General features: G+C 44.9%; 1 protein-coding gene across 2 annotated transcripts in view; it reads right to left on the bottom strand.

Annotated features, from left to right (window-relative positions):
- CHST3 (carbohydrate sulfotransferase 3) overlaps positions 1–12,105 on the bottom strand; it is a 59,510-nt gene extending 47,405 nt beyond the window's left edge. The window contains exon 1 of one of the 2 annotated variants that reach the window (XM_020813402.3): positions 11,471–12,105. The gene's annotated coding sequence lies outside the window, so the exon portion shown is untranslated. Of the gene's footprint in view, positions 1–10,834; positions 11,262–11,470 lie in introns of those variants that run through there. The other variant, XM_078390819.1, reaches the window with a different exon arrangement.
- Between the last annotated feature and the right edge of the window lie 1,461 nt (positions 12,106–13,566).

Raw genomic sequence — 13,566 nt, 5'->3', positions numbered from 1 at the left:
TCTTGTTGGGTGAGGAGAGATGATGTATCCACCCCACCCCACCCCACATCATGGATCAACCTCAAGTTACTAGTCTGAGCAAGGAGAATGATTTTATTTCTATCACATGGGTCAACCAATCAAGATTCCACACAGCCCACTGAGTAGGCAGGAGGGGAGGACCCTTTGTAATTATTATAAGGATGAGACAATCCACATTCTGCACAGCTGAGCTGTGTTACCTGTTTATAAAAAAAGAAAGATAAATGCAAATTCTCAGGGGCTCTTCATGTGCCCTATGAACACCAAAAGCCTCCACAGAGACTGTAGGCCAGACCTAGAGCTAGAGGTAAAGTGACACACATGATGTCTGTAAGTCACTGTTTTCAGACCACCAAGAATGGCTGAGAAATCTATTGCTGGGCCAGAGTTAGCCTCTGAACAGTAGCCTTATGCCTTAAATGCCCTGTCGTTGAAGAAAACATAGATGCTTCTGGCTGCTGTTCAACCCCCCCCCCTCGCCCCTGTAGCAAAATACAATGTTGGCTGCTGTGTTTGCACTCTTCCCTGCTGGGCCTTAAGGGCATGTTCTAAACCACAGCCCTACAGCTGTGTTTCGATAAAACTGTTTTTCCAGACCAGATATTCTACTTTCAAACACTGTACAGTTTTTGCTAAAGATTATTTTGATAAAACACTTCTGTAGTGTAAAATGTGAGTCCACAGATTGCTCTCTGGTTGTTATGGGAAACGGGAGAGGAGGCACCATGTTCTTCCTTCCTTGTCAATCTTCTTCCACCCTCCCCTACACTAAGGCCTCTGATCAGCCACTGAATGGGGTGCCTGTTCCTTCCAGCTAATTCGGAATCTGCAATTTGAGTCTCTTTTTACCACCTTAAAGCAAGTAGTGTGCTTAATTTTCTCCTGCTTCCCTACTAGCTCTTGGGAGGCAAGGGCCAGTGTCAAGGAATTCCTTCATGTAAAGCAATCCATTGTCATATTCCTGGTGAACTGGAGTTGAGTATCCCAGAATGCATCTGGGTTGACTACACAGTACATTTCCAGGAAACCCTGGCCTCATTTCCAGTTCAAGCATCCAACCAGATGCATAAGAGTTACCATGAAAAAAAAATGATGCTGTTTCCAACATCCACTATGAGAATCATAAATTTTCCCAAGTAATAAACTGGTAAAAAAGCAACTAGTATTAATTTCACAAGAGAGCAAGAATGTGTCCATTCTTTCCCTTGGGATTTTGGGATGAAATACAGGCAGCGAACATATACACAACACTCTATTCTCCTTTCGGATAAAATGAGGGATGTATGTGGATAATGCTTCTGAATACTAACAGAAAGTATCCACAGAAGTCCTCACATGCTCTCTAAGAAGAATATACCTATGTGTCTGTTTCTCCACTCCAAATTTTGGCTGCAGCCACCAACCTGTGTCAACAGAAGTCAGAGCTTCCAATCACAGTGGCTGAGGTCCAGGCTGGAGGAGAGAGAGAAAAAAATTTAGATGAAGTTTACGTGAACCAGCCCTGAAGGAGAGGCTACTCTGGAATATAGAACATTCAGATCTGGAATGCTATATTCAGGGCCATTCCCCCACCCCCAGTTGCTGAGTAACTTTGTGGAAGATGGGAGGAAAACTTTTCCACCCCTCTCAGTAAGAGAGAAATGTTGGTGTGACGGATGATGCCATCATTGGACATTTTTAAGTAAGTCCCCTGTTCCAGAGCCAGCCCACAATTTAGACAGTAGCTAACTGTCTGAAGGATAACATCCTGTTCCTTTTTTTAAAATAGAAAAAGGCAACCAAAAGTTACTAATGGATTTTACTTGCTCACCACATTTTTAAGAGATTTAGTTAAAAACTAAGTCTAGCTTAAAGGATGCTTCCTTTTTTATATAAAGAATTTACTATAGATCTGTCATTTGTAAACTACAGAGAACTTCATTTTCATAATAAATTACGAAGCTTAGGCACAGACACCATCCTTGAGTTCAGTCAATATGGCATTCCTATCTCAGTTTCCAGTCACCCATATAGTGGATCATGGAGGAGCTCTGCACCATTTGTATGTACTCTTAGACCACAATGGCCAGAATCTGACCAATGTTCACAGAAGATTTGTGTAACCTGCTGCAGCTTAGTGCAACTAATTGACGAGGAGCTAAGGTGCTTCTCTGTTGCATAGTGGAGCCTGTGTTTAGGTACCTGACTGCAATGCTAGAGGTTGGGAGTTCAATTCCCCATTATGCCTCCTTGATAGGGGCTGGACTTGATCTAAGATTATTATGCAACCAAGATATGCATGATACCTCATCAATTAGCCTCAGTTTGGCACAAGACAATACAGATAAGATTCCAGCTAATACAGTATATGACTATGCATGGACGCAAGCACACATACACACACATCATTCTTTGCACTTTAACTCTCAGAATTTGTACAGCAGTCATATTGGCTAGGGGATTTTAGAAACTAGAAAGTAACTCTTCCAAGCTCCAATATACCAACATCATTTGATGTAGCCTGTTACCTGTTGCCTTCGGCCATGAGAGCGATATAGTGAATGAACAAACTATTAATTGGACAGATGAGAACAACATGGGAATTACTAAAATAACATTTGCGTAGTAGTAGAGGTGTCAGGCTGGATCTCAGCACTACATCAGAATGGCATTTGTCAATCTCCTTAAGCAGGATACAGCTCCCAACTCTCTCAATCATCCTGCCTCAGGTTATATGCCAAACATCATAAGCCTGGCCTCATGGGGTACTGTGGGAAGCAGCACGCTGTACAGAAAATATATGATGTGCGATTTTTGTGTGTGCACATTGTTCTGTTTCTTGTGTGGATTGCCTAGTCCATAATTTCCTACAAGGGGGGAAAGCAGGAATTTGTGAAGTGTGCATACATACTATGTGGTTTCCAGCAACTGGATGGACCTCCAAAATTAAACCAAACATGCACTCACTTGAATCAAGATGAAAATCTACAAATCCAAGACTACATGTAATTATCATATGGTGTATTTAACACAATTGGAGAGGCAGACAGGAAAGACAAAACAATATCCAAATCTAGCAACACAAACTGCTGTCCTTCTCTGAGAAGATGGGAATGAAAGCTGGCTGAGATCAGCTAGTCTGTGGCCCATGAGGCAATTACCTGTTGCCCAAAAGGTGACAGTGATCAGTGCTGCCAGCAGCAGAAATAATAGTCACACAATCAAGAGTCTAGTGCCCAATTCAGCAAGTGTGGTGGCTCCCTGTTCCTTTTCTATAAATAGGATGGACTTAATGAAAGAAAGCCACCAATCAGTTGTGCTATGATTACCTTCTTCCAGCATGCTGTGAAAGGGACTGGACTCAGCACACCCTAACAATGAGAAATGTGACATGAGTAGTTCAGCTCCAACCTGGGGCCAATCATGTCCATTTCTCCATCCATTTCCAAAGTCAAAGTCCGAGAAGTGCCACCCTTCACCAAATACTGTATTCATCATGGTTTCCAAGATGAAAGAAAGGGTTTCACAATCTGGGAAAGTTAACAGGAATATTATGATGGCAATAGTGATGCCAGACAAAAGCTCACATGAAATACAAAATATTGATGGTTGTACAGTATTTGTGCACCTTTCCCACCTCCCCATTCTTCCGTGTTAAAAAATATCCCCCACTCCAAAAGAAAAGTCAAGAATTCTAATTGACCCTTGAAAATAACACGCTTGTGTATTTTTTGTTGTTGTTTAGTCATTAAATCGTGTCCAACTCTTCATGACCCCATGGACCAGAGCACGCCAGGCCCTCCTGTCCTCCACTGCCTCCTGGAGTTGGGTCAAATTCATGTTGGTAGCTTCAATGACACTGTCATCTATCTCATCCTCTGTCGTCCCCTTCTCCTCTTGCCTTCACAGTTTCCCAACATCAGGGTCTTTTCCAGGTAGTCTTCTCTTCTCATGAGATGGCCGAAGTATTGAAGTCTCAGCTTCAGGATCTGTCCTTCCAGTGAGCACTCAGGGTTGATTTCCTTCAAAATGGATAGGTTTGTTGTTCTCTTTGCAGTCCAGGGGACTCAAGAGCCTCCTCCAGCACCACAATTCAAAAGCATCAATTCTTCGGTGGTCAGCCTTCTTTAGGGTCCAGCTCTCACTTTCATACATCGGTCCTGGAAAAACCATAGCTTTGACTATGTGCACCTTTGTCGGAAAGGTGATGTCTCTGCTTTTTAAGATGCTGTCTATGTTTGTCATCACTTTCCTCCCAAGAAGCAGGTGTCTTTTAATTTCGTGGCTGCTGTCACCATCTGCAGTGATTACGGAGCCCAAGAAAGTACAATCTGTGAATGCCTCCATATCTTCCCCTTCTATTTGCCAGGAGGTGATGGGACCAGTGGCCATGATCTTAGGGTTTTTTTATGTTGAGCTTCAGACCCTTTTTCCCCTGCTCTTAATTCCTCCTCACTTTCTGTCATCAGAGTGGTATCATCTGCATATCTGAGGTTGTTGATATTTCTTCCGGCAATCTTAATTCCAGTTTGGGATTCCTCCAGTCCTGCCTTTCGCATGATGTATTCTGCATATAAGTTAAATAAGCAGGGAGACAAGATACAGCCTTGTCGTACTCCTTTCCCAGTTTTGAACCAATCAGTTGTTCCATATCCAGTTCTAACTGTTGCTTCCTGTCCCACATATAGATTTCTCCAGGAAATGGATAAGGCATTCCCATTTCTTTAAGAACTTGCCATAGTTTGTTGTGGTCTACACAGTCAAACGTTTTTCATAGTCAATAAAGCAGAAGTAGATGTTTTTCTGGAACTGTCTGACTTTCTCCCTAATCCAGCACCTGTTAGCAATTTGGTCTCTAGTTCCTCTGCCCCTTCAAAATCCTGCTTGTACTTCTGGGAGTTCTCAGTCCACATACTGCTGAAGCCTACCTGGCAGGATTTTGAGCATAACCTTGCTAGCGTGTGAAATGAGCGCAATTGTACAGCAGTTGGTGCATTCTTTGGCACTTCCCTTCTTAGGGATTGGGATGTAGACTGATCCTTTATTTATTTATTTAACGTATATGCCACCCACTCTACCCAAAGGTCTCTGGGTAGAGTGGGCGGCATATAAATCCAATCCTCTGGCCACTACTGAGTTTTCCAAACTTCCTGGCATATTAAGTGTTAGCACTGGGTAATTCTCACAGGATTCTAAAGAAACCAGTGAAGGCTGGTCATTTAGAGCAAGTGGGCCAGTGCTCCGTATCTGGCTCCATATCCCCAGCCTGCTCACTTCTCAAACACAGATCTCCGCCACCTCACAGGAGCCACCATAAAGGCTGACTGTAATCGCTGTTCGCTGCCTTTAAATGTATTTGCTCTTCTGTGCTTGCAGATGGTTCCCAGCCACAAGTAGCCTCAGTGTTGAACACAGAAACTCCAATTTGCCAGCTGGCTGAACTGTTTTTCTATATATATCTTCCACCCTGCAATATTGGCAGTGATGATCAATGATGATCAAAAATAAGGCAAGACAATTGGGTGTTACTCTTCTTGTGCTAAGCGTAAGGGGGTTTGGTTTTTGGATTTGCTTTGTTTTTTGGATTTGCTTTTTTTTTACCATTTCAGACAGAGGCACAGACAGGAATTAGGGATTTCCTCTGTGCCTCTTTTTCTTGTGGTTTTGAGTCCAGCATCTGGAAAGGGACACTGCAAAATCAACTCTATTTATTTTCAGTTGCTATATCTGTAGCCTGTGGGTGTGAGGGGGTGATTTTAATCAGTAACAGTAAATCTGTACGTGCATTATTAGGGCTTGATTGGTTGATCTCCTCTAGCTTCCTCCTGTAACTGAGATTGTTTGCCATGGGAAAGGGTAGCTACCTGTGGAGGAGAGATTACCTTTGCCAATAGGCCTGAAGAGAAGGCAAAAGTAGGAGAGAGAGAGGAAAAAAAACCAATGAAAACTTTACCTGTTTCCTCTAATGCTTACCAAAATTATGTCCCAGGGCTTGGAATCCACACCTAGGAAAACATGTATAAGCTTATAGCTCCCTAGACAGACACATTTTTCCACTCTTTCCTCATCCTCTCCCATTCTTTTCTTTTTGGGATGAGGAAAACCAGATTGGTTCACAATCTTTTTTCTTGGTTTCTTTCTGAAGAGCAATGAAAATACTCCGCAAGAACTGGCAAGTCTGCAACACCAGCATGCCTGTTCTTTCCTCCCATCCCAACACTCCCCAATTGTTCCTTGGCAAGGGAAAGAACATCTCCATTAATGATCCAGGTTAAGGGCATACTCTTTTAATGCGTATGAGCTGGTGACAGAAAAAGATGATGCGTACAGTGGTGCCTTGCTTTATGATTGCCCCACATTACGACGAATCCGCTTTACGACGATCATTTTGCGATCACAATTGCGATCACAAAACGATGGTCTAAATGGGGGAATTTTGCTTTCCGATGATCGGTTCCCTGCTTTGGGAACCGATTCTTCGTAAAACAATGTTTTTCTAACAGCTGATTGGCGGTTTCAAAATGGCCACCAGGTAATTAAAAGGGCTCCCTGCTGTATTTAGGGACGGATTCCTCACTATAAAGGCAGCGAAAATGGCCGCTGTATGGAGGATCTTCGCTGGACAGTGAGTTTTTACCCCATTGGAATGCATTGAATGGGTTTCAATGCGTTTCAATGGGGGTTTTTTTATTTCGCTTTCCGATGTTTTCGCTTAACGGCAATTTTCCTGGAATGGATTATCATCGTTAAGTGAGGCACCACTGTATCAGTCAATAAACTAGTGTTGAAACTAGACATGGAAAACCATTTCTAATCTTATAGTAAAGTTAGGGCGTAAATGGATGGGATGGGTTGAGGGAGTCTTGGAGTGAATGCCTCAGGTGTGAGTGTGAACTTTTCTATGCGTGGTTCAATGATTTAGTATGTGTGTGAATGCATACGTGTGTGTATATCAATAGCCACTTCTGCCTCCCTCATCTGCACTGCACTGCCCGTTGTGCTTTCTGTCCCATCGACAACAACGGGTACTGGCCACCTCTGTAAGCCATAAGGCATGTGTGCACACATATGCACAAGGGAAAAACCCATAGGTATTGTAGTGGTGTATGGCGCACACATTAGAATCACATAACAAAAACAAAAAGCAGAACGCCCTGTGAATTACTAGGATAAATTTTCCAGGAATCCATACCTACTGTAAGAGTGTGGCCACCCTTGTCCAGGGAATCATGGAAGCTATCACAGAATGTCATGTTCAGTACCTCTTTCAGATCCTATTCTCATTAGTGCTTTATATCCTGTGAAAGTTAGCAACACTTTAAAGAGAAACTAAGCTATCGGCAATTAGTTTGAACAAATGCTTTGCATCTTTGCAATCCCACCTAATAAACATGCCCTCCATTCTCAATTTTCAGTATCCTCTTCTGCCTTGCAATTTAAAAGATGTTTATGTGCAAAACTCTTGATGTCAACAAATCTTTTAAATTTTTGATGCCATCTCTACAGTCAGGTATTGACTTGTTCCTGATTGTGCTCTCAGTTTCACAGGAATATCAGTGTCCTCCTCTTCCCCTTTCTTTTTGTACACAATCAAAATGTACTGATGTGCATACATGCAAAGGGATGCACATCTCTCATTGTGCAAATGCAGGCCTACTTAAATGGGAAAAATCTAAAGTCAATGATCCTACAGAGAAGAAATACTGTATGTGCATAAAAAATCATGCAAGGACTGTTATCTAGGTGAACTGAAATGACAAGAAATGCAACAAGGGTTACTAGCACAGGCACATCCTAGCTGTCCTTTGTTTCTGTCATTCTCTAGAGCATGTGCCTCCTTTTCATTGCAATGCATGTATTTCTTTATAGAGTCAATTAAAGAGCATTATTAAAGATACATTCATCTGACAAAAGCCTGTGATGTGTTGTGGTTCTCTAGTCCAAACAAAAGGCTTTGTCATGCCTTTCTGCCTGTCTTCAGCTCCCATCAATGTTGCTTCTATTGAAATCTGCTTGCAATTTGCGTTATTATGCGGTTTTAGTTTTAATGAAGCATTCCTGTTTTTCAGACTTGCATCTGAAAAACTTTAGTTGTAGACATGAGTTTGTATATACTGCATTCCAAACTTGGAAAACAAAGGACTTCAGATGTACAGTTTTACAGACCTATAGATCCACAGGGATTACCAAAAATTACAAATCTGTGATTAACAGAACTGGACTATAGAGTCTGTTTTCACTTCTTTTATTTCTATCTTATTACTTATTCTTTCCTATTCTTCCACTGGTGCGTGCATATTATTAGAATGTGAAGCACAGTGTACAGGAACTATATCTCTTTTGCAGGTTGCATATAGCCTACATTGATGTGAAGGCGAAGATGAGAATGATAGTAAAAGGTGGGGTACACCCTTTTTGATACTGTACTTATTTTTGTGGTTTCAATCCAGACTTAGTCATACTTGGAGAAAATCCAATGAAATGAATGGAATCTACGTTAGTTATAACTAACTTAAGCCCCATGGCTTTCAAGAGACCTGTACTGAAGTACAATATAGCTCCAACGCCAAACAAAATAAATGCACATTGTCACTTTCTGCAGAAATTCAGCCTCCTAAAGAATTCAGAGAATAATAGTCAAGCTTCTGCCTGATTCATACCAAATTCTCCCTGCAAGTATATGAGCAATATTTGCTGAAACTGTAAGTACCAAAGAGTTGTCGAATAAAATTAATAGTAATCCATTGACGTAAGATTGACAGACACAGGCAGAATTTGTAGAGAGTTTTCAGATTACTCTCATGATCTTTTTTTTTTTACTTCTTGGGATTCATTCCTCCTATAAGGCTTATCTGTATTGTGTCGTAACTATGGACCATATGTTGGTCACAGTATTACTGTCACTGAACCCTTGCTCTGCAAAATTGCTATCACTGACATCATCCCACTCTTGCAACATTGCATCCTAATGGGTTATTTAGCTCATGTCCGTTATATGCACCTGCATCTGAGTTAAAATTCAGCTAAATGCACCAGACCCATCCAAGTTGCATATACAGTAACTATGCAGAGTCCCCCGTAGTCCGTACAGTTGATCAGGTGAACTTCAAGTTCACTGTAGGTAGCAGAATCTACACAGCAGGCAGATATGCATTTACACACCCAGCTTTTGGGCTTCAGGCAGCTTGGTATAGCTCTCTGGAGAGAAGCTAAAAGCATGGCAGGTTCTTCTACTAAAAGTGTACAAGTTCAGAATGCATATGGCGGGAGGCGACAAGGATTTTATGACACAATAATTCTGTATGTTAGAGACGTTCTGCACATGGAAACTTAGTACACAGGCAGAAAAGTCCTGGACCAGATTTCTCTTTAGTGGGCTAGCAATTAGTGTGGAGTAGTCTCGTCCTGAAGAGGAACAGATCTCCATTATCACGCAATGATAATATTGCAGGTGGACTGTCCCACACATCTTTTTTGAATGAAATGAATCTCAGCAAGATTCATTTTCAGTGTGTAAAATGGGTATCCAAGGCACCACCCACATAGACTTGCTAAGAATACAGTGAAGAACTTGTATCAAAGTTACCTTGCCATTCCCACAGAGTCAGGGTACATCCCATAGCTGACATCCAGTAATAAGCTGCAGCTAGAGGAGACCTGCAGAAACAGTAGGGACTCTTTATATCAACTCATTCATAAGTTCTTAAGCCTATTCTAGCTGTGACTTAACAAACCCAGACAGCATCTTAAAAAGCAGAGACATCACCTTGCCAGCAAAGGCCCACATAGTCAAAGCTATGGTTCTTCCAGTAGCGATGTATGGAAGTGAGAGCTGGACTATAAAGAAGGCTGACGGCCAAAGAATTGATGCTTTTGAATTGTGGTGCTGGAGGAGACTCTTGAGAACAAACCTATCCATTCTGAAGGAAATCAAGCCTGAGTGCTCACTGGAAGGACAGATCCTGAAGCTGAGGCTCCAATACTTTGGCCATCTCATAAGAAGAGAAGACTCCTTGGAAAAGACCTTGATGTTAGGAAAGTGTGATGGCAAGAGGAGAAGGGGACGACAGAGGATGAGATGTCTGGACAGTGTCTGCGAAGCAACCAACATGAAATTGACACAACTACGGGAGGCAGTGGAAGATAGGAGGGCCTGGCGTGCTCTGGTCCATGGGGTCATGAAGAGTCGGACATGATTTAATGACTAAACAACAAAAAGCTGTGACTTACTACTTGATGTCAGCCTATCTGGAAGCCTTCTGCTTCCATACAGAAGTTCTATGAAACACAGCATGTACAGTATCTATTTTGTAAGGCATACACATGAGGCTGTAGAAATGTATGCAATTATCATACATGATGAAGGACATGAGATCCATTTAAGTTTCTACACCAAACTGATTCTTATTTATAAATTATTCAGTGCAAGCCTAGGGAAAGACCTTCTGAGTAAACCACCCTGAAATTAACAAGGGTTGCAAAGTGGCTGAGGAAAGAGAAGCTCCTGATAGATCATCCTTTTCATTTTTGTGTAAGGCAGCTTTAAGAAACGCTCTTTTGTTTGAAACAGCCACTCTTTAAAAGGCAGCATTCTAGCTTTCATGTTGCTCAAAGCTCTGCCTAATCGGAAAGCCTCCACTCAATACCAAACATTTTCTGTTAAGAAGGGATCTGTGGCACAAAAGCTTATATTCTCCGTCTTCAAACCGGATTTGAAGAAACCAGAATAGTCTACGGGTAATGTCTAACTTTTTGTCTTGTGTCCCAAGGAAGACCTACTGTTAATCCTATCCATTTCAGAGATATACGGAGCGGTGTCAGATATAAAACTTACCGATACAAAAGATACCCCATCCATCCATCAATCAACCAACAAGCGGATTGTTTTCCCGTCTCATACGTTTCAGTGCAAGTGATTCAAAAACACATGGGTCAATTCTTCCCTTAAACCGAAGAGACTTTAAGGAGCTCAGCAATGGCTGCATCGTGTCCATGTCTAGATACATTGCTAAAATGCATCTATATTGAAAAGCAGATGCAAATAAAATGCATTGCAACGTTCCCTCCTATCAAAAGTTAGTGAGGGATGCGTTTTTGGAGGGTTCCGCTCCCTCCACCGGCTTCCCTTCCTCTGAAAAAGAAGATAAACCCCAGCTAGTTCTCTCTCTCTCTCTCTCTCTCTCTCTCTCTCTTTTGTTGTTGTTGTTGTCCTTTAGCACCAGGAGATACCAGTGTTCTGATATTTCCTACACACACACAGACACACTCATCAGAGAAGCTGGAGATCCATCACCGAAGCACAAAAGGACGCCCTCGCCACCGAGAGACAAAAGAGCGTGAGAGAGAGAGAGAGAGAGAGAGAGAGAGAGAGGCGGAGGACGCGGGCGCAGCCGGGTGGGAAGCCCACATGGCACGCCGGGGGGGGGGGGGACGACGCTCGCTCGCTGGGGCGCCGCCGCTCTCGCCTTACCGTGCCCCGCGGGGTCCTCGCATCCTCCTTCCCAGGAAGGCGCGGCGGAAGGGGAGAAAGAGGCAACGGCAGCCCAGGGATCATCCACCGCCCGAGCGTCTTCCGTCAGCTTTCTCCCTTCTCCTCGGAAAAAAAGCCGCTTTAAAAGATCCTCTCCCTGCCCCGCTCGGGAAGGGAGGGCTGGTTGTGGCAGGGAGGGGGGGCGGCGGCGGAGGAGAAGGAGGCGGACGGGCGGATCGACCGTCTCTCCCCCCCCCCCTTCTTTCCTTTCACTCGGACTTAAAGAGTTGCACGGAAGGAGCCCGGGGTAGGGGAGGTCAGGCGTGAGGGAAGCTCCTGAGGGACAGGGAAAGGAGTCCCTCCTCTTTCTCCTCCCTTTCGTTGCCCCTAAAAAAAGACACACAGCCCTGCCCGGCTTGGTTTCCTGAAGCGTTTCCAGCGGCCCTGGAAGGCAGCTTCTCTCCGCAGCCTGCCCGTAAAAAAGCCCGCCCGCCGGTCCAACGGAGAGGGGAGCAGCGGAGACAGGCCGGCTGGGCGCGCCGAGGAGGAAGCGCTGCCTCCGGGAGGCAAGAGTTGGTTGCAGAAAGTGTTAGCAAAGTCGCTCCATCTCTCTCCTCGCCCGCCCCCCTTTCTGGCTTCGGCTATTGCCGTCTCTCCCGCCGCCCCCGCCCCCCCCCCCCCCGCGCAAGCAGCTCCACGTCCCGGCTTCTTGCAGACGGAGGAGGAGACAGGCAGGCAAGGGGGGGGGGGAGAGAGCGAGAGCGCGGAGCCGCGCCCGGCCGCCCCGCTTCGCTCCTTCGCCGGCTCGCTCCCCACCCTCCCTCCCTCCCTCTCCAGGGAGCCGCCGGCTAACAAGGACCCTTCTGTTGGCTTTGTCCAACAACAGCCTTTCTGACAAACTCCGTGGCTGGCTCCTGAGGCGCGGGCGCGCGGGGTTCGCCCAGCTGACATGCTCGCTTTCTCTTGGCTCGACCTGAATGTAAAAGGCGCCACTTCGTGCCCTCGCCAGGAATGCCTCTGGAGATGGCTGGCAGGAGCGGAGCCCCGGGGGGGGGGGGGGAAGGAGGCGTCATTGAGAAGCCAGGGTGGCTCGGGCTGCGGCGGAGTCCCCGAAAAGGGTTCTGCTGTGGCGTCAGAGCTACACCCTTGTCTATCGGCCTTACCTATGGCTGTGGCGGGTAACGACCTCTCTCGCATCCAGGGCTGGTCCAAGACATTTTGCTGCTCCGGGTGGACCCCCACCAAGACATGCTGGCTAGTACCCAGAGCCCGCGGGGTTATACCGACAGGTGGAGAAGACCCCACAAGCTGTTCTCTCCGTCCCTGGCAGTTAAGAAAGGGGGGGGGGGGAGCCGTTAGTAACAATTATTTTGAAAATGGGTGTTGCTCGGGGATGTCCTGGGACGGGTGCTTTTCAGCTTGCTCATAAATGACCCGGAGGCAGGGATAAGCAGTGAGGTGGCCAAGTTTGCAGATCACACCAAACTTTTCCGCTGTGGTGAAGACCAGAAGGGATTGTAAAGAGCCCCAGAAGGATCTCTCCAAACTGGGAGAATGGGTGGCAAAATGACAATTTTTTTCAGCATAAGAAAATGTAAAGTAATACACATTGGGGCAAAATATCAAAACTTTATTTATGAGCTGATGGGTTCTGAGCTGTCCCTGATGGATCAGGAAAGAGATCTTGGTGTGCTGGTGGACAGCTGGATGAAAGTGTCAACCCAGTGTGCAGCGGCAGTGAAGAACAATTCCATGCTAGGTATCATTAAAAAGGGGATTGAAAATAAAACAGCCAATATTCTGATGCCAATGTATAAAGTGCTGGTAAGGCCGAACCTGGAGTATTGTATGCAGTTCTGGTCGCCGCACCTCAAAAAAGGCACAGTGGAACTGGAAAAGGTGCAGAAGAGAGTGACTAAAATGATGACTGGGCCAGGGCACCTCCCTTATGACGAAAGGCTACAGTGTTTGAGGCTCTTGAGTCTAGAGAAAAGGCGACTGACGGGGGACATGACTGAGACATATAAAATTATGCAGAGGGTGGATAAAGTGGATAGAGAGAAGCTCATTTCCCTCTTACGCAACACCAGAACCAG

This window comes from Pogona vitticeps, chromosome 3, assembly GCF_051106095.1.
Source record: "Pogona vitticeps strain Pit_001003342236 chromosome 3, PviZW2.1, whole genome shotgun sequence".
Lineage (NCBI taxonomy): Eukaryota > Metazoa > Chordata > Lepidosauria > Squamata > Agamidae > Pogona > Pogona vitticeps.
This window is presented reverse-complemented; position numbering and strand designations above follow the sequence as displayed.